Source organism: Phocoena phocoena, chromosome 19 (genome assembly GCF_963924675.1).
Source record: "Phocoena phocoena chromosome 19, mPhoPho1.1, whole genome shotgun sequence".
Lineage (NCBI taxonomy): Eukaryota > Metazoa > Chordata > Mammalia > Artiodactyla > Phocoenidae > Phocoena > Phocoena phocoena.
In genome coordinates, this window is record NC_089237.1 from 16,470,532 (window position 1) to 16,492,142 (window position 21,611).

The window sequence follows — 21,611 nt, forward strand, 5'->3', positions numbered from 1 at the left end:
GTAGAATCACATAAGAGTGCTTACTTTGGGCCAGGCCTGTGCTGCGCACTTTATGTGTGCTATCATGAGTGAAGCTCAAGAAGCCCTACGAGGTAGACACCATTCTTCCCATTTTACAGGTGAAGGAGCTAAAGCACAGAGAGGTTAAGAAACTTGCCCAGGGTTCATACAGCTAGTTCGAGATGGAGTCAGGCTTTGGAGCCAGGCAATCTGACTCTAGAACCTAGCCCTTAATCATTCTGCCCAATTCCACATCCCCCAGAGCTCTGGGTACATTTCCCGTACCCAGATGTGCCTGATGTAACAGAAAGAGCATTACATTTGAGCCCCAGCTCTGCCCCCACCCAGCTGTGCAACTGTGAGCCAGTTAACCTGCTTGTGCCTCAGCTTTCTCATCTATGAAATGGGTATGAGAATACACATCCCGCTTACTGCACAGTACAGGTGCAGGGATCGAGTGAGATTATATTTGTGAAGGCTCTATGTAAGCCCCCAAGGGCCTTGCGTTTGTCCACTTCCACTTTGTGAGCTCCTGCCAGGGCCATGGATGATCCTTGCATTGCTATCTGAGCCCCTCTCACATGTGGTGGGTGCTCAGGAATTGTATGCTTCCTGTCGAGCAAATAAAGAAAGAAACAGAACACCCAAATCCTCTCTCCTTCCTCCTCCTGCCTCTCCTTCCTCTGCCTCCTGACTCCCCTCACCTTCCTCTCTTCCCCTTCCCCTTCCTTCCTCCTCCTCCTTTTTCTCCTCCCCAAACCCCAGCCTGGCCCAGTATTCACATTCTAATGGGAAGACATCTGCCCTCTCTTTCCAATCCATCCCACGCTTTGCTTTGAGACCAAATTTTCAAAAGTACAACTGAGACCCCATCACAACCTGCTCAAAATCCAAAGTGCTCCGAGGAGAAAGTCTGAGCTTCTGAGCCTCTGCAGTCGGGCCCCACCTCTCTTTCTTGGCCTCGTTTCTCAAGACTTTTTTCCAGGATATTCCAGTCCTCACTCGCTTCTACTGTCAGTTTCTTCATCTGTAATAACATCATAGGTAATGAGCTAACGGTGCCCGACACATGGTTAGCGCTCAATAAATGTAATCAAGATGTTCAGTGAGGGCTTGCTCTGCTGTTTTGGAATCTCACCTGAGGCCCCAAGGCTGAGGACTTGAGGTGTGAAGTGCCCACACGTTCTGAAGGGAGATGCTGAGCCACCTGGGTAGGACTTGTTAAGACTGGCCCCATGCTGGTTCTACAACACTTGCCCCGTTATACACTTCGGCCCATGTGGAAGAGAAGGCTAGAGATGGAGGTGATGGGAGGGAGGTGGGTATTTTTAGACTCCTCGGCTAATGGTGAGAGCTGGCGTAACCACGGACCCACCTGTCTCCATCTCCCCAAGCCAAGTGAGGGCACTCCATTGGCCAGACACGACTGTGGACCTGGAATCAAAGATATCTTAGAAAAACTTGAACTGTGACCTCCCCTCCCCGCCAGAGCTGAGAAAATATAGAGACTAGGGCCCAACTCACCCCCGAAAAAGTGTAAAGTCAAGAGACCTACTGGAGCAGACTGTGTCAATTAAGAGAGACCATTGAGCAGGGAACAATCCCCACCTGCCGAGTTTAGTGGGGCAAAGATGCCAAGTTTCTCCGAGGACCAGGTGGATTCAGGGGGAGGTGGATGGACAGGACCTGTGTTGAGACGGCGCACCCAAGAGGCCCCAAGGACCATCTCCTGGGGCGGGGAGGCAGCCCTGGCAGGAGGAGGCTATGTGAGTGACGAGGGGAGGAGCTTCTGGGGAGTCACAGAGTGGTCAAGGACCATACCTCACCCAGGGTGGTGGGATCGCTGGTTACTGTTTATTTATATTATCTTTTCCAGCGCTAATTCTCAAACCTCCTCTAGAGGAATGCTCCAGGTTAGACTAATATCCCACTATCTTCCCCCACACAGAGTGCATTTCCCTTTGCTTATATTCTTTCCCCTGCCTGGAATGCCCATTCCACTCATGTCTACCACTTAAAATACAATCAGTTTCTTCAAGGCCAGGTTCAGTCTTGCTCCCCTGATGAAGCCCTCGCTGATCTGGCCACCTAGATACCTGTCCTTTCTTTGAATTTGCTACTTACAGTAGCCATAGCTAGTTGCCTATGCCAGTATCCACTGTCTTCTTATTTAAAAACAAAACCTCTTAGTTTTAACTGGGCACATGGCCACTCAGGATAAAGACTGATTTTCATAGCCCCCTTTGCTGCTAGGTATAGCCAATTAGATATAAACAGCAGTATTTAGAGCCACCTTCTAAGAAACTTCCTTAAAAGTCTGCCGGTGTGTGTCCTTTATCCCTGTTCTTCCTTGTTCCTTTATCCTTTAACATGCCTGGAATGCAGATGTAAGGTAGGGAGCTTAGCAGCCATTTTGGACCATGAGATGACCTTGGGGAATGGGAGCTACATGCAAGGATGATGGAGCAAAAGAAGTATGGGTTCTTGACACTATGGGGCTATACTACAAGTTCTGGACTGCCTACCTATGCATTTTAAAAGAGAGAGAGACATACTTCTATCCTGTTTAGGCCACTATTATTTTCAGTTTCTTATAGGAAGCAGCCAAACCCAATCCTAATTGATATACTGCCTAAATTACACACAAGCTAACACGGGTGAAAGTACCCAAAATAGTAAGTCCCACATGACAGCATCTCAGTCAATCTCTTTTCTCTCCTAACCTGTGACATCTCTGATATCATACATTTACACAGTCTTTATATTGTCAATCAACTATGCATAGGTTTGTGTATCTCCTACTGTCTAAATATAGCTCCTATTATATAGTGCTTTTCAAAGTTATTTTCCTCCCGAGCTTCTTTAATCCTTCAAAGAATACATTATTTTTAACATATCTTACAGATGTGGTCCTGCAGGCTCCAGGGGAACCGAAGCAGGTCAGGTACCCAGGTCTGCTCTCTCCAGGTCCACTGCTGTTCCTCCTACCTCATCCCTACAGCCACTAGAACTAAGCTTCTTGATTTATTGTCATGTTTTTTCCATTACAAAGAATGTGAACATTCTCTGGTATGCACACCGTAGGTGTTCAATAAATATATTATATGAATCCCCAAGAAGTTAAGTGATGCATCCAAATGAGTTTCCGAGATATATCTCAACCAGGGGCTGGCAAACTGGCCTGCAGGCAAATCTGGCCCACAGTCTGTTTTTGTAAAGCCCATGAGCTAAGAATGGTTTTTATATTTTTAAATGGTTATGGAAAAAGGAGAAGGAGAAGAAGAAAAGGGGGCAGGGGCAGGGGAAGGAAGAGGACAGGAACATGTAACAGAGACCACAGACATCCTGCAAAGCTTAAAGTTATCTGGCCCTTTACAGGAAACTTTTGCTGCCCCTGGGCTACTCCATCCTCATGCAGCTGGGTGTTTTATCCACTAGCAGCGCCTTCACCAGCTGCTGTCCCCTGAGAGACACGATGCCCAGAGAGCTTGGAGATCCTGCACAGAGAGCCTGTGGGATTGATCTTCAGCCCTCTTGTGCCGGCCCCGGACGGAACCCCCAGGCCTTCTCTCTCCGCAGCACCACCTCCTTCGGGATAGATGGGGATGAATGTTCTATCCCCCTCAACCACCCTAAGACTTGGAAACCTTTCTGATTCACTGGTCAAATACTCAAGCCCAATTTATTGAAAATTCATTGGCTTTTTTCCTGTAAAAAGAATAAATAAGTAAGCAAACCTCCGTGGCTGAGGCTATAAACTGAAGTGTGAAAGCCCAAACAGGCTGAAACCATCACAGGAAAAACCCTCAGCTCCACAGCATTTCTATTTCCAAAACTACCAGTCCTCTAGAAAGGAGGCTGAACGAGGTTGCCATTTCCAGTACCCCTGGCAGCGTGTCCCCCATCAGATCCCTCAGTTATTCACTCAGTAGATGTTTCAGTGGTTAAGAGAACGGGGTTTGAAGTCAGACGATTTTTACCAGCTGTGTGGCCTTAGCTGAAGCTCTTAACCTCTCTGAGCCTCGGTTTCCTCATCTGTAAAATAAGAATATTCACATTTACCTAGTAGGATATGCAAAGCACTCAACAGAGTACCTAGCCCTGAAGTGCCCACGAAATGGAAGGTATGTATGTGATATTATTACACTGACCAGCCCTCACTCTTTCTCCCCTCCGTCTTCCAACCCTCTTCTTTATTTCTCCCTCTTAATCACTCCTCAGTTACATGTGAAACCCCATCCGGGAAAGCAGTCCAACCTACCTCTCTAACTTGGCCCTCTCCTTTCTGGCCATGCCCCCAGCCTTGGCACCAAATCTTCCTTAAGCTGGCTCAGACCATCATCCTCCAAGCCTCCTGCCAGGGGTCTCTCCATTCTTCTTTTCCTGCCTGTTGTCCAGGCCACCTTTTTGCCCTTTGCTGGCACATTGTAAATCTAGAAGCTAAAAAATCCATCTTTTATTTGACGTAGCATCTTGAGAAATTCGTCCATTTTGAAAGCAGGGATTATGCCTTTCTTATTCTACTTACATCTCTGGAGCTGGGCCCAGAGTAGAGGTTCAATGAGCATTGGCTGGTAGCCTGGCCAGGAGAGCAGACAACGACCAGCTCGTGGCCAGAGTTGTCCCTGTCCCGTGACAGGTGTGAATCCCAAGAACCACTTGGACTTAGGGACTGGGCCAGACCCAGACAAAGTTGTCCAGTTGGAGGGCTGCCTGATGTAATAGAAAAACATGTGGATTTGGAAGTGAGACATGTCTGGTTTGAATTTTGGCTTCACCTCTGTCTGTCTGAGTGTACTTGGACAAGTTGCGTCACCTCTTTGAGCCTTGATTTCTTTATCTATTAAGTGGGATCAGTCTACACTGAGATGCCTATTTACACCCACTAGGATGGCTATAATCAAAAAGACAGGTAATAACACACGTTGGTGAGAATATGGAGAAACTGGAACCCTATACACTTTGAATGGAAAATGGTGCAGCCACTTTGGAAAACCATCTGGCCATCGCTCAAAAGTTTAAACATAGAGTTACCATAGGACCCGGCAGTTGTATTCCTAGGGCTCTACCCAAAGAAATAAAAACATATGATCACACAAAAACTTGTACACAAATGTTTATTAGCAGTGTTATTCATAATAGCCAAAAACATGGAAACAATTCAAATGTCCATCAACTGATAAATAAACAAAATGTGGTATACCCATATAATGGAATATTATTTAGCCAGAAAAAGGAATGAAGTACTAATACATACTACAATATGTTTGGGTTTTTTTTTTTTTTTTTTGGCTGCACTGCAAGGCTTGTGGGATCTTATTTCCCCCACCAGGGATCAAACCCATGCCCCCTGCAGCGGAAGTATGGAACCCTAACCACTGGACCGCCAGGGAATTTCCTACATGCTACAACATGGACGAGCCTTGAAAACATTATGCTAAGTGAAAGAAGCCAGACACAAAAGATCACATATTGTATGAATCTATTTACATGAAATGTCCAGAGTATGCAAATCCATAGAGACAGAGAGTAGATTAGTGGTTGCCAAGAGCTGGGGGAAGGCTGGGGGGCTAAGAGTGAGGAAAATGTTCTTTTTTGGTGGGTGATGGAATGTTCTAAAATTACATAGTAGTGACAACTGCACAACTCTGGGAATAGAATATAAACCATTGGATTGTACACTTCAAAATGCTGAATCGCATAGTCTGTGAATTTTAGCCCAATAAAGCCATTATTTTTTAAACGGGGTGGGCAAGACCTCCCCACCCACCTCTCAGGGTTCTTGTGAGGCTCAGAGGAGGACGTTGTGCAGGGTCTTAGACACCGTGTCACGTTAGTACAAATAGGAAGGCTGGGGCCATGGCTCTTCATACAATGGAGCAGTTTGCTGCCCTCCCTTCTTTTCTGCTCTGACTTGGGACCCCCCAGGGTGAGAGTTGCTAAGGAGTGACACTGCCATCTGGCAATGACAAGAGGAGGTTCTGGGCCTCCAATATGTCCATCCACCTCAGAGCCGGGGAGGCAAGAAGTGTCTCCTCTCACACTGCAAACTGGGAGGGACCTGACCCCACCAGGACACTCTTTTGTGTCCCAAGGCTGCCTCTCACCTCATCAGAAAGCCTCAGAGCTCAGCTTTCTACCGGAGGAGGGAGGGGCCCATGTAACTTCAGATCTGGGAGTAACTAGGAGCAAGGTAGGGGAGAAGAGGAGAGCTGTGGGTAACAGACCATACTTCGTTGTTGTTGTTGGCTGCACCGAGAGGCTTGTGGGATCTTAGTTCCCCGACCAGGGATTGAACCCAGACCCTCGGCAGTGAGAACACAGAGTCCTGACCACTGGACCTCCAGGGAATTCCCGACAGACCATAGTTTAAGGAAAGGTGGCTTCAGCCCTCTGAAGCCTTTAGCAAGCATAAAATGCTAAAATAATGATGACGATGACTAATAGTTACCACGTGAGCATTTACTAACTGCCAAGCAAATACACATGTATGTAATCATCACAAAGACCTTACGAGGCAGGGACATTGTTGATTCCAGTTTATAGAAGAGAAGATTGAGGCACAGAAGTTTCAAGTGAACTGCCCAAGATTGCACAGCTAGAAATGACAGAACCAGGATTTGAACCCTGGTAGCCTGGCTCTACTTCCTGTTTACTCATATGCTCTATTAGACTGTGTAAACCCTACAGGCTACACACAGTGGAAGACCAAGGTTATTACTAAGCCTGTTCAATGGCCCTCCCCTCAAGGAAATAGGTCTCAAACTTAACCAAGCATCAGAATCATCTGGGGGTGTGTGTGTGTGAAAAATACAGAGTCCTGGGCCCACCCCAGCGAAACGGATTCACTGAGCCTGGCAGACCAGGAATCTGCATTTGTGACCAGTATCCCAGGTGACCCCGATGAAAGCTGTTCCGGACATACTTGGAGACACTTGACCTCCCTGAATCAAGAACCAACTTTTGGGCCAGGCTGGCTAGGTCTGCCCCACGAGGTGGACTCTCCCTGCTGAGGCAACGCCACACTTATCCCAACTCCACTGCCCTCATCCAAGTCCTACCCATCTTTAAAGGCCCAGGTTGAGTTCTACATAGTGTCCTAACCCCTCCACAGGAGTAGCAGACCACTCTGGTCTAAGTCCTTAACCCCTTACAGAGGAACCCGCACTGCTTCAGAACCTCATTCTAAGCTGCCTGATGTTCCTACCTCAGCATCCCGTGGCTACAGGCTTTTTCTGATGAACTAGATCATCGCATGTGCCTTAAACGTAGAAGCTTTTATTTTCCTTGTGTGTGTCCCCCACGGCTCATAGTAGGTTAGCGTTCAGTAGAGACCTGTGGATTTGGTTACAGACCTCAGGTGCCAATATGCTCCTATTGCAATGATTAGCATGACCAATGTGCACAGCTGGCCAGTTCAACGTCTGCCTGCCCAGGGTCCCAGTCCAAGGGTCTGGATCCTTCCTCCATGGGATCCAGGTGATTTCTCCACACCAGGCACCATTCTAGCACTGCGGGTCCAGAGGATGCACCCTCTCTGAGGGCTGACACAACCAAACAGCTCATTCTAATACTGCATCTTTGGGTGCAATTTTGCCCCCTGGGGACATTTGGCAGTGACTGGAGACATTTTCAGTTGTGACAACTGGCGTGGTCGGGCTACTGACATCTAGTGGGTAGAGGCGAGGGATGCTGTTAAACATCTTACAACGCACAGGACAGCCCTACAACAAAGCAGCCCCCAGCCCCAAATAACAGTTCCGAGGCTGAGAAAGTCTGCTCTAACAGAGTATGCCAAACCCGCAGCATAGCAACGACTGATGTTAATAATGAGAACCCAGAGGAAGGAACGATTAACTCCCAGGGAGTACAGGGGTGTTGGAAACGGATTCGCAGAGGAGATGCTCAGTACATATGAACTGATTGATGAGTGATGGATAGGAAGATTTTACCAGGCAGAGGCAGGGAGGAAGGAGAGGGTGCCCCCGGCTGCGAGGTGTAAGAGTGGCTGGCAGGTTTGGGAAGCTGTTGCTGAGTACAGTGTGGCCAGAGTGCCTGTGCTTGCCACCCAGCACATCTGCCGCCATCCTATTCCCTCACTCATTTATCAGCAAACTCTGACGGAGTGGCACGGGCAGCTCTGGCCCTGCTGGAATCATCTCCGATTCCGAATTAGTGATCTCTGAGCAAACAAGGTTTACTTCAACGGGTGGACAGGGCTGAGCTGAATGTGGCCATTTAGCTGCAGTGAGAGGTGAGACCCCCTAGGTCTGCAGCTGTGAAAACACAGCAGTGGCATCACCTTAAAAGGCTACCATCTGAGGCTGATGTCTTCCTTCCCAGAACAACGAACGAGGGGTTTCCTGCTGTGGCACGTGAGGAAAACGGGTTTGAAAGAGTGTACATGCTTCTCAAAGTTAGATAGGAATGAAAACACATTACAAAGGAATTCTGAAAAAAAAGAAGTTATTCTGGTAATGTTTGTCTCTTTACAAAAAAAAAAATAACCAACTGTAGATGGCCCTGTTTATTTTGAATAGGTGTTTTCCTTGATGAGCTCAATTTTGCCATCTCCTCTCATATCTCTCTTTAGGTGTCTCTCTCTCTTGCTTTGGCTTCTCCACCTCTGTCTCTCTTCACATTGAGTGCCTGTGCATGTGCATTATGTGTACACGCTTCTCTTTTTTTGTCTGCATTTTTGTGTTTCTTTGAATCTGTTGCTCGCATTCTCTCTCTCTCTCTCTCTCTCTCTGCCTCTCTCTGAGTTTCAATATTTTTCTTATTTCTAGTCACCTGTTTCTGAGTCTGCTTCTCTCCCCCTTCCCCATTCCTTGAACCTCTTTCTCCTCCTCTGTCTTTAGCCTCTCTCAATAACTGACCACAGTAGATAACTGAAGCGTATTTCTATTACTGGTTGTATTTACCGACTAGAGTTACATGCTCCCCATTCTTGATTTTTAAAAGCAATTGATGGAAACGTTTTCTATTTCTCTCACCCTAATGTTCCCTGAAGGAAGCTGCATTTTACTTTCATCTTCCTCCATTGATTTATTTTTCTATTCTGTGGGTCATCCCTTGAGAGGAAAAAAACACAAGTTCTCCACCGTCCTTTCACTGTATTTCAGCGACGAGCTGGCCCAGGCCCAGGGGGTATGGAGGCACCAAGGCGCGTAACGCTGGGGAGACAGCAGTGAGGCTCTGGGCTGGGGGTGCCCCAGTGCTCTGCCACTGAGGGATTTTCTTGGTTGATCTGATTTTATCGGAGCCAAAACGTGCTTTGAGTTTAACAGGCAGCTCTGGAGGAATATCTACGGATTCCTAATTCATCACCACAGACTCCCTCTTCAGTGTTGTCTGTAGTGGCCGGAGAGGGATAGAATATGATTGAAGATAGTCTCAGGGAGCAAATCTTTTACATCTTAAAAGGAGAGAGGGGCTTCCCTGGTGGCGCAGTGGTTGAGAGTCTGCCTGCCGATGCAGGGGACGGGGGTTCGTGTCCCGGTCTGGGAGGATCCCACATGCCGCGGAGCGGCTGGGCCCGTGGGCCATGGCCACTGGGCCTGCGCGTCCGGAGCCTGTGCTCCGCAACGGGAGAGGCCACAGCAGTGAGGGGCCCGTGTACCGCAGGAAAAAAAAAAAAAAAAAAAAAGGAGAGAGATTTTCAGCCTGGCAGGAACATTGAACTAGATCCGGGAACTCTTCGAAGGTTTGCACTTTCCTCTTTGGCTCAGACCTTTGATACGCGGGACGCCTTTTTTGCTAGGTTATCGGGTCCAGCGCTCCGTTCGACCTCTTGCTGGAATTGACTTCTCTATCTTTCTGTCCTGGCCCTCATCCTATCACTCCTGGACTCTCCCAGGGGTCATGATAAATAGAGTCACAGAACATGGAACATCGGGGATGAAAGGGTCCAGGCTAATTGCCTCACCTGATAAAGGAGAAAACGAGTCTCAGAGGATGGAAATGATTTGCCCCAAAAGCACAAGGCTACCTGGTGGTGGATGTCCCCAGTATCCCCTACTTGGCTGGAGTCTGTGGACTAGATCCCCATCTCTGCTGACAGTTCCAGGATCTGGGGCACACGGCCAGCCTGGCAGCATGAGTGGGTCCATATGGCAGCCCTCAGGGACCATCCCAAGGCATACATGATGCTCACCCCCCAGAAGGATCACAGATGACCCCCTGCCAAAGTGAAGGGGAAGGAGGAGGGGAAACTACTGAAGCAATCACTCCTATGTCCACTTTCAGTCTCATTGAATTCAATTTCATTTATTGATGTATTAGTGTAAGCCAGGCTCTTTGCTAGAACTGGGGACAATAGGAAGTTGAGAGCTTTAGGCTGTAATACTGAGGTACATGTGAGGTGACAAAGGGGCAGAGAATCAGTCCTCTCTCCCAACTCAGTTGGGTAGGGGGGTGACTCCAGGAAGGCTTCCTGGAGGAGGTGATGTCACGAGAAGTAACTGGACTAACGTTCCATTGGACCCTTCCTCCGTGAGCTCCTGGTCAGGGCCTTCTAAGGAATACCATGGAAATGAAAGGCATTTTGACATATTAGCAATTCAGATCAAAGCACTTAATGTTTCCATCTCAGTCTCCAGATTCACTCACCAGCTGTGTGGCTACAGGCAAATCACGTGACCTCCTGAGTCTCCCTTGAGCGCTCTGGGGCTGGGGTGAGTGTCCAGCAAGATGCGATCTGGGAATGCAACTTGCACATTTTAAAGTGCTCCGACATGTGGGCCATTATAGCCCTTAGGATTCCATTTAAATCCTCTGGCCTTGGAGTGCAGCTGAAAGCAAAGCCATACCCCTTCCCTGGAGGGCACGACAAAGGAGCAAAGAAGTAGGGCCTCAGACCTAGTGTCCTCGGACTCACCCCGAGCCTCTCCCGGCCTCCATTTCCTCACCTGAGAAATGAGGGTGTTGGTCTTTTCCTTTAAGGTGCCTTCCTGCACGCAGAGGCCTGCGTGACCTCTGACCCTGACCGCCACCTCAGGCTAAGCCCCTAGCTCTGCCACTCTGGTACACCACAGCAGAGCAGGGGCTCTGCTCCACACAGGAACCAAGATGCTACATATATACAATAGAATATTACTCAGCCATAAAAAGAAACGAAATTGAGTTATTTGTAGCGAGGTGGATGGACTTAGAGTCTGTCATACAGGGTGTAGTAAGTCAGAAAGAGAAAAACAAACACCGTATGCTAACACATATATATGGAATCTAAAAAAAAACCAAAAGGTTCTGAAGAACCTAGGGGCAGGACAGGAATAAAGACACAGATGTAGAGAATGGACTTGAGGACACGGGGAGGGGGAAGGGTAAGCTGGGACTAAGTGAGAGAGTGGCATGGACATATATACACTACCAAATGTAAAACAGATAGCTAGTGGGAAGCAGCCACATAGCAGAGGGAGATAAGCTCCGTGTTTTGTGTCCACCTAGGGGGTGGGGTAGGGAGGGTGGGAGGGAGGAGATATGGGGATATATGTATATGTATAGCTGATTCAGATAAAGCAGAAACTAACACACCATTGTAAAGCAATTATACTCCAATAAAGACGTTAAAAAAAAGAACCAAGATGCTGGAAATGAGCTCCATTCCCAAAAAGAGAGTGCAAAGGAAAAAAAGATCTGCCATTTTCCTCAAAATAAAAACAGAGGCAGATGGCTGGGAGGGTTTTCATGGCTAATTAAATATGCTTTAGCCTCTAAGTTAATTATGAAATGGTTCCTGCAGGGGGAACTCTGCTTTGCATGGAGTGGGTTCAGGTAAGTAGCCTGGGGAGGCTGCAGGGGCCCCCTTTGCATCTCTCTCCGACATGAATAAAAGGTCCTCCTGTCTAGGCCTCAGAGGCAACAGCAAAGGCCACCAATTCAGGGGGGTGACAGGAGTCACTCACTTCCCCAGGGCATTTGTAAAGACAGAGGTACCAAACAGCAGAGCTGGGACTCCATAATTTCCTTTCGGAGAATTTCTTCTAAGGCCATTATCAGAAACCCAGATAAAGATTTCCTGGACGAGAATATTTGCCACAGCACCATTTATAATCATGAAAAATAGGAAACCGCCTAGATGCCTGCAAATAGAGAACTGGCTACATAAATTCTGATACAACCAGACAATGAAATATCATGGAGTCATTAAAATGGCGTTTTTGAAAACTAGATAATGACATAGGGAAGAGCTCTGGTTGTATAAAATGAAAAGAGCAAGATGCAGAATTGTATGTAATGTGTCACCTAACTTATACATAGTTGTGCACAGAAAGAAAAGAGGGTGGCACGTTAAATGCTAATAATGATTATTTTTGAGAGAGAAGACTCTGGGAGCTTTTACTTCTTTCCACGAGCACCTTTCTGTATTTTCTTAATTCTTTGCAATGAGCATGTATTACTCTCATAGTCGGGGAAATAATAAAATTTTGTAAATGCCAGAACCGCTTATAATGGATTTCCGAGTAGGCCTGAACAATTTTTCACACCTCCTTTGAAGTCAATGAACTTTACTAAAACGTGAGATTCCAGGATCGATAAAGCTGGGCAAGAGTTTATTTTCTAGAACTCTCGAGGGCAGATGCTTTCAACGGGCAGCACCGCACATGTTAATTGCCCATTCCCACTGGTGGAAGGAATATGACATGGCGTCTGGCTCTGTCAGCTATGACGAATGTCCAGGGGTCTGGGGGAGAGGAGTTAGGCAGGAGTTCCTGGAACCACCTAATCTAAGGACTTGAGGCCTTGGGACTAACAAGGTTGGCAAGGATACAGCTGAGGTGTTCGGAGTAGGAGAAATCTTTATGGTCTGGAGAAGCATAAGGATGAGAAGAAGGTCAAGGGTGAAATCCCAGTCTGGCTAGGACCATAATACTGGACTCTCCTTGGTCTCTGGAACCTCCTTGGAGTCCCCAGAATTATGTAGGGACAGTGGTAGCCAGGCTGACCTGTAGAAGCTGAGAAGGTATGATTGACCTCACGTGCCTACTGGCATGACAGGCATAGGGGATGGAAATAGAAAAAAAATCCACAAATGTTCATATGATCCAAACACCACTTGACATTATGACAGTTGCCATCCCTTGTCAATTTAGCAAGCCCCCGTCACTAAAACAACTCACATCCCAGAATTTAAAAGTAGGGGGCGGGCTTCCCTGGTGGTGCAGTGGTTGGGAATCTGCCTGCAAATGCAGGGGACACGGGTTCGAGCCCTGGTCTGGGAAGATCCCACATGCCACGGAGCAACTAAGCCTGTGAGCCACAACTACTGAGCCTGCGCGTCTGGAGCCTGTGCTCCGCAACGGGAGAGGCCGCGACAGTGAGAGGCCCGTACACCGCGATGAAGAGTGGCCCCCGCTCGCCGCAACTAGAGAAAGCCCTCGCGCAGAAACGAAGACTCAACACAGCCATAAATAAATAAACAAATAAATAAATTTATATTAAAAAAAAAAGTAGGGGGCATTACCACAAGAGGGGAAGGAAGGAATTCTGTGTTTTGTCCTTATGAAGCGCTCTCTGGTGATGGTACTGCGTCTCTGGGCCCAGTGGTTGCTTCTATATACAAAGCCATCCCATTATTATGTGAAAGTCTCCATCAGGACTCTCTTGATGTTTCATTGCCACTCATGCCGCTCAACGTCACATGTGTCTTCTCCAGCTTCTAGAATCTAGCCAACAAAGTAAGGAGAATACCAAGATCACATAAACCCTAATTGTGAGGAGAATGGAGAACTCCAACTCGACCTAACTAACCACAATCACAGGAGAAGTCAAAGAAATGAGGGATAAAAGAATTAGAGATGTTAGTGAGAGTTATCAGCTATAATGCAAGACACTCTCCAGGGGAACAAAAGAAGGGAGGGGTCCAGGCCACAGTGAGGAAGCAGCCTTGAGTGTCTGCTGCCCCCTGTAACTTCTTAAGCAGGGTGCACAGCAGAACCCACCACAATTCCACTTAAGAATCACCTCCTTTGAAGCTTCTGCTACAGGAAGGAACAGCAATTATGAAAAGCACTCTCAAATCTCTCTCCCCGCAACCCAGCATGACATAGACCTGGCCCATCACCAAAACTTTTCAAAGTAGTCCATTTTCCTTTGAAGACCACCTTAATTTTAAAGTGAATTTTTAAAAGAATATGACATTTTACAAATGGTTGCTTTATAGCCAGCTCTCTTGGAATGGGTCTTCTATTAAAGTGAAGGCTACCTGTCACCAAGTTCATGGTAACAAATTGTCCTTTCAACAAACAGATCATGACCTGAACCCAGAAACATGTACCAGCCTCAGTGGTCTTTGCCTCTCGAACCCTTGCCATCATCACATTACATTGGACTTTAACATTCCTAAATTGATTTTCCTTCGCCAGATTCGGATTTTGCACGTATATTGGCAAACATGTTGAGCTGTTATAAGGTGACACAAACTACCAGCCAACAATCCCATTCTTAAAGCATCCCCATTCCATTTGACCTGTGCCATGTGACATGTTGGTGCAATTGTTTGAATATGTTGTTGTGTTTATTGACGCAAAAAATGAGCAAAACCAGGAAATTGAAAATGCAAGTATTAGTAATAAAAAACAGAAGTTTTCACAAACTTAGTATAATTTTGAAACTAAGATGAAAATCATCAGGATGCTGAAAGCATCAAATCTTTAGGTTCAATGAGTGTTCATTGGTCCCGAGCCTATTGATTGGATTCACACGTGAGGGAAAGAAAACAAAGTCCTGGGAATTCCCTGACTTTGGTCCAGGGGTTAGGTCTCAGCACTTTCACTGCCAGGGCCTGGGTTCCTTCCCTGGTTGGGGAACTAAGATCCTATAAGCCGCATGGCAGCAGCCCTCCAAAAAAGTCTTAGAAATAAATTGTCATTAATTGTGTCTTAGAGGCAAGATATATTTAGGGAGTCGATCATTCTTTTCAGCTGAGTAAAGAATCCACCTTAAAACATACAACAACAATCATTAACGCACAGAGTGCAATAAGATTCTGTTCTAAAGGCTTTAAGTGTATTCCGTCACTTAGTTTGCACAAGAATCCTTCAAGGTAGTTACTATAATCATTCTCATTTGCAGAAAACTGAGGTACAGAGAGCTCTCAGCCAAACGCCAAGAAGTGGCTGATTTATGCCCATGCAACCAGGGTGGCTGTCCGTGTTCTGAACCACTAGACCACGTTGCCTCTTGTGTAGAATAAGGGCATCATCCAACTTTGATACATTTGATATTCATAGACGCTTTCAGGAATTTGTTACATGTGAAAAAATTAAGGTAAAGCTCTGCTGGGACAGGGCAATCCTTGAGGAAAGCTCCCTCTTTGTTGCACCTGGCTTTCATGAGCGCGCTGTGGTCAACTTTCAGACCTCATATCAAAGCAGAATTGAGGAAGAATTTAGAAAAGATCAAGACAAAGGTCATTTCTGCCGTGATCAAGGCCATCAGCCAAAGAACAATCCTGTTTGTACTTCATGTTAGGGAGCTGAGTTCAGGTCCAGGAAACATACAAAAACTCCTACACAACGCAGAACCCATGGCCATTAGATTTCTAAAAAAGCCTTTGAGAAGGGGCTGCTGAGATGCAGGATGTCTGCAGGGGGCAGATGACTTCCCTGTTGCTGGGAACACTTCCTGTAGCCTGGGATGTGGCTGGAACGCGAGGCTGGTCCACTTTGAAATGCAGGGAAACCTGTCTGCCTGGGAGGGTGAGAAGGATAGAGGATGCACCTGTTGGGCAGGTCTGATCTCAAATCTCCCAAAGCAGGTTAAGTGTTAGGGTTTCAACGTGAAGAGGTGAGCGCTTCTTCAGGGTGAATGCTGACAGCCCTTAAACTTGGAAACCAGATTTGCTGGGACTAAACATACATGGGAGCCCAGTCTGGATAGCCTGGTACCAAGGTGGGCCCTTTCATGGGTCACAGACCCCCTTCGAGAAGCTGCAGACACTCTGGGGGAAAAAAACGTACGTGCGCACATACGCATAAGGTTTCACATACACCATGCATCCCGGAACCACCACTCCCTCCCCAGACAAATCCATGTCCCCTCCCCAGACTGAAGAGTCCTTGCAGAGAGAAGGGGCATTTGGGACTTGAGCTGGGAAGGCTAAAGGGACAGAGCAGCTTGGGTCACGTGACCTGTCCGCTGGTCCGACGCCAGGTCCGGAAGGTTACAAAAGGTCTCCTCACCAGGCCCTGCCCGTCAGAGCCCCTCACAAGCTGTTCTCATTCACACTCTCAGCATCTCGCGAGAGGCATGGGGCGGCGACCTCACTCCTCCTGGGGCCGTTCAGGGGGAGGTGAAAGCTGGATGCCTCGTCCATCTGTCCATCCTGGGGCCTGCCCTACCTGCCTGTCTCCACACGTCACTCCCCACAAGCTGTGCAGACACCCCTATCCATCTGCCTTTCTTCTACTCCTAGTGTGGGAGTGGGTGCAGGGGACTGGGGCTGTCTACAGAAGGGGTTTCAGCCCTGGGAGCGACCCCGGACTCAGCCCACTTGGAGAGAGGCTGGTGGAGAGGACGACGCAGTACGTGGACTGGGGAAGAGCGGAGGGCTTGGAAGAGTAGGCGTAGGGACCCGTGGGGGCTCTTCAGGAAGAGGGTGGGGGGCAAGGTGGGGTGGGGCTGCAGGAAGCTCCCTGGGGGAGCTCCACTACTTGTGAGTGTGGAGCTAAAGGGGGCTGTCAGCCGAGGGGGTGAGAATGTGCGCTGGGGCGGGCAGGGGGGCGCTGAGATGGGAGCGGGGGTTGTGGCCAGGATGGAAGCTGTGGATCAGAGAGACATGGCTGAGGAGTGGCCCATCAAAGGCCTGCATGGAGCTGTGGGGAGGGGTCCTGGAGTGGCATCTGTCCTGGCCTGCAGAAAGAGGTGTGGAAGAAAGAAGTCAGATGCCAAGGGTGATGGCCAAGGCCCCAGGAGATGGACGGAAACTTCTGGCAACTGCTAAGCAACCTACTTCCCGAGACTGCCCCAGATCCCTGTGCTCCTGACCTCACTCTCCAGGAGAGAGCCCACCCCTGAGGGCTGGGTTTGCCCCTCGGCCAACGCTTCCCGCGTCGTGTCCCCATAAGTGGTGAGAGCCTCACACCTGAGGGTCCAGGTGACAGGATGGCCTCAAGGTTCATCACCCCAAGCACATGTTTCTTGAACAAGTGTCCGCTGTTGGCCTCTGTGTGGATAAAGGTGACCAGAGGAGCTAGGCAAAGGGCAGGGGATGGTGCCTGGGTGCGGGTGTCTGTGTGTCCAGCGGGGGGAGGCAAGGGTGGGGTAGAGGGTGCTCTCGAGGGCTGCTGCGAGTTTGCACGGGGCCCCCAAAGCCAAGCTGCCGAAACTCATCCTTGGGCCACTAGATCTCTAGCACACAGGGCCACCCTACTCCGGGGCAGCCTACAGAGCGAAGGCTGTGTGGGCCTTGTGTACACACCTTGTATCAGAGTACTGAGGGCCAGGGGGCAGTAGCTTCAATCTTCTCGTGGATGTGTAAGCCGTCTGCTCAAACTCTGTGCAAAGCTCTCAGAAAGGGAGGCACTTGCCCAAGGTCACCAAGATCATGGAGCAGCGTGGAGGATGAAAAAGCACGGCCAAGGGCAGACAGACTGCTCTCAAGTCCTGGCGCCTCCACCGACCAGCTGAGCAGCCTTGGTTAAGTGATTTGACCTCTCTGAGCCTCACGTGCACAGCAGGCAGGATAAGAGCCCTAACAGCAAAGGAAAGGGCGCACCTAAAAGCGCTGATCTTCAGCCCTGCAAATGCTGGTTCCCTGTCCACCAAGCGGTGGCAGGTCTTTCGGTATCACACCTGCCTCGGTTCTCTCACTACCCTCTCAGCTTGTAGAGGGTCTTTCTGCTTTTGCTTTGTGTATTAGTTATCTATTGTTGTATGAAAAAAAATTACCCAAGGGAATTCCCTGGGGGTCCAGTGGTTAGGACTCCAAGCTTCCACTGCAGGGGGCATGGGTTCGATCCCAGGTTGGGGAACTAGGACCCTGCAAGCCGCGTCCCATGGCAGGAAAAAAAAAAATTACCCCAAACTTAAAACAACTGTACAGGAAAAACACACATCAAGCAAGTGTCTGACAACAGCTGGTGTCCTACAATTTCACTCAATTCTGACAGGATCTACCTGGAAAGACCATCAGATCCCACAGATAAAGGCCTCAGTCCCACAAGACTGACCCCTCCCACACACACACCTCCAGAGGCTGATTGCAAATCCCAAGTTGTCTCCTGTACTTCTGACAAACTGGTCATAAATCAGGGCTCCTAGGATCTCCTTCTTGGTCCCCATCTTCGATAATTCGCTAGAATAGCTCACAGAACTCAAGGAAACACTTACTTGCATTCACTGGCTTATTACATGGTAAAGGATATGGTAAAGGGTACAGATACACAGCCAGATGAAGAGATATATAGGGCAAGGTCTGTATTACATAGTAAAGGATATGGTAAAGGGTACAGATACACAGCCAGATGAAGAGACATACAGGGCAAGGTCTGTATTACATAGTAAAGGATATGGTAAAGGGTACAGATACACAGCCAGATGAAGAGATATACAGGGCAAGGTCTGTATTACATAGTAAAGGATATGGTAAAGGGTACAGATACACAGCCAGATGAAGAGATATATAGGGCAAGGTCTGTATTACATAGTAAAGGATATGGTAAAGGATACAGATGACACAGCCAGATGAAGAGATATACAGGGCAAGGTCTGTATTACATAGTAAAGGATATGGTAAAGGATACAGATACACAGCCAGATGAAGAGACAGACAGGGCAAGGTCTGGAAGTGTTCAGAGTGTAGGAGCTTCTGTCCCCGTGGAGTTCGGGTGTATCACTCTCCCAGCACGTGGATTTGTTCACCAACTGGAAAGCTCTCCAAACCCCAGATTTGGGGGATTTTTATGGAGTCTTCTTCACGTAGACACAATGGATCACTAGGTCAATCTCCAGCCCCTCTCCCCTTCCTGAAGGATGGGGAGATGGGGCTGCAAGTTCCAAACATCTAGTCGTGCCTTGGTTTTTCTGGTGACCAGCCACCATCCTGAAGGTTTCCAGGAGCCCACCAAGAGTTGCCTCATTAGAACAAAAGACTTTCCTATCATCCAGGAATGTCCAAGGGATTTAGAAGCTCTGTGTCAGGAACCAGAGACAAAGACCAAGATATATGTTTTCCTATTATTTCACAACAAACATTTGTATCTCATAGTTTCTGTGAATCAGAGTTCAGAAGCAGCTTGGCTGGGGGGTTCTGGCTCAGGGTCTCTGATGAGGCTGCAGACAAAACATTGGTCTGGGCTGCCGTCATCTGAAGGTTTGACCAGGGCTGGTGGCTCTGCTCCAAATGGCTTATTCACGTGGCTATTGGCCAAAGGCCTCAGTTCTTACTGGCTGTGGCAGGAGGCCTCTGTTTCTCACCATGTGAGAGTTTCTGACCATCTCTCCATTGGGTGGCTTGAGTGTTCTCACCACATGGCAGTCAGCTTTCTCCCCAAGAAAGAGAAGGCAACCATGGCGCCTTTGATGACTAGTCCCGGAAGTTACATACTGCTGTTTCCACTTTCTTCTACACATTAGAGGGAAGTCACTAAGTCCACCCACACTCAAGGGGAAGGGAATCAAACTCCACCTCTACAGGATGGAGTGTCAAAGAATTTGCATACATATCTTAAAACCACCACGTCTTGGCTTTCCCTACACAGACCACAAAGAAATGAGCTAGGGACCCTCCAGCCAGTAGGAGCCCCTCAGCATCTGGAGGACTTGGTTGAAGTGGGGATAAGATATCCAAATATCTGAGGACATTTGGAAGGTCTCTAATAGCCCTCAGCAAACATCCCCTGGAGGACACAGCAGAACTGGCCAGAGTGGGTGAAGGCCCCACCCACACCATCCTTCCAGCCCCTTCCTGATTTCCTGAGTCAGACTGGGGGTGAAATGTTGCTCATCCAAGTTTCAAGGGGCAAATTACTACTATTTTGGGCATAGCTGAGGCAGCCCGTCAGGGTTGCACCTGAAACGCGGGAGAATCCTTGCACCCAGTAGGGGTCCCTCTAGTCAGTATTTCCCATCATCCCTGATGATGAGAATCACGTGTGCCCCAGCTCTAACCTACTGCATCAGAATTTTCAGAGCAGAAGACCAGTGATCTAGAGAGTTGACAAAGTACCCCAGGTGACTCTTACCATCAGGGACATTTGGGAAATTATAGGGCTGATGGAAAGAGGACAATCCAATGAGGAGCCACAGCTAACTTCAGTTACTGAATCTGTAAAATGGGAATAACCAGGATTATGTCAATTGCCTAAAGGCAAGCCTGGAACAAATGGTTTCTTGGGGTTCCTTTCGGCTCAGGACCAGAGCAGAGAGAAGTGTGAGAGAGATTTTGGCAACTGGAACCAGTAAACTCCCTCAGGGAAAGAGACTGTAGTTACGGCAGATGAAGCAGGCATGCCCGTCTTTCTCTTGAGTGCTAAGACTCATCCGAGGAGTTGGTGTCACAGGGCCTCCTGGGGCCCCCGGGGGCTGCCCACCCACTCCGCAGCTCTGGCAGGGGAAATCTGTCAGCTGGGTTTGGCGGCTCTCCCTGCACCAACCCAAGAAGGCTCTGAACAGAAATGAAATCTGCCTTCTCACTCCAGAGGATGTACTCTCCTCTCCGCCGTGAGTCAGCCACACACATGCAAACCCAGAATATTCCAGGTGGACAGATGGAGGGAAGATGGGAGGGAACCCAAACCAGCCTGTGGGGCAAACTGGCAAATCCAAGGACTTTGGTAGCAGAGATATCTGGGTTCAAATCCTACCTCTACCACCTCCTGGCTCTGTGACCTTGGGCCAGTTTCATGGTCTCAGTTTCTTCCTCTGTGAAACGGGAATAATAATATCATTGTGGCCGTTACGAAGAGAGGTAACAGAGCATAGTGGCCAATAGCTCAGCTCTGAAGCCAGACTTCCTGGGTTGAATCCCAGCTGTACTACTTACTAACTGTAATCTTGTGCAGGTCACCTAACCTCTTTTTTTTAAAAAAACATCTTTATTGTACCTAACCTCTTAAAGCCTCAGTCTCACTAACTATAAAATGGGAGTAATGATAGTTCCTACTCCAGATGGTTGCTGTGAGGATATGAGTTAAGTTACGTGAAGCACTCAGAGTACAGGCACACAGTAAGTGCCACGTACGTGCTCTCCGTTTAAAGGAAGGCTCCGGGATACATGGAAACTGCTCTCAGTCACCCTAGAGCATGGATGGGGAAGAAAACTGGACTTGACTGAGCCCCCAGCGACAGGCCACTGTGCTAGGTGTTTCCACATCCAAGTCTTCCTCCTGCTGTCACCTCCCTCCTCTTCTGGTTGCTTTCCATTCCACTACTCACCCCCCATGAAGTCGTCCCCTCCTCCTGCCCGCCTCCTGCCAGAGATGGGTTACTTTGACAAACTTGAACCAAGGTCCTCTCATATCATGAAGCCCCATACAGAGTCCCCAGGAAAGGGCCAGGGTGCTGGGGGCTTGGGAGGTAAGACGAAGGAAGAGATCAAAACCCAGATCTCAGGGAGCAAAGGACATCCTCCTTGGAAAGGCAGGTGTGGTAGTAGGCCAGGTGGCAAG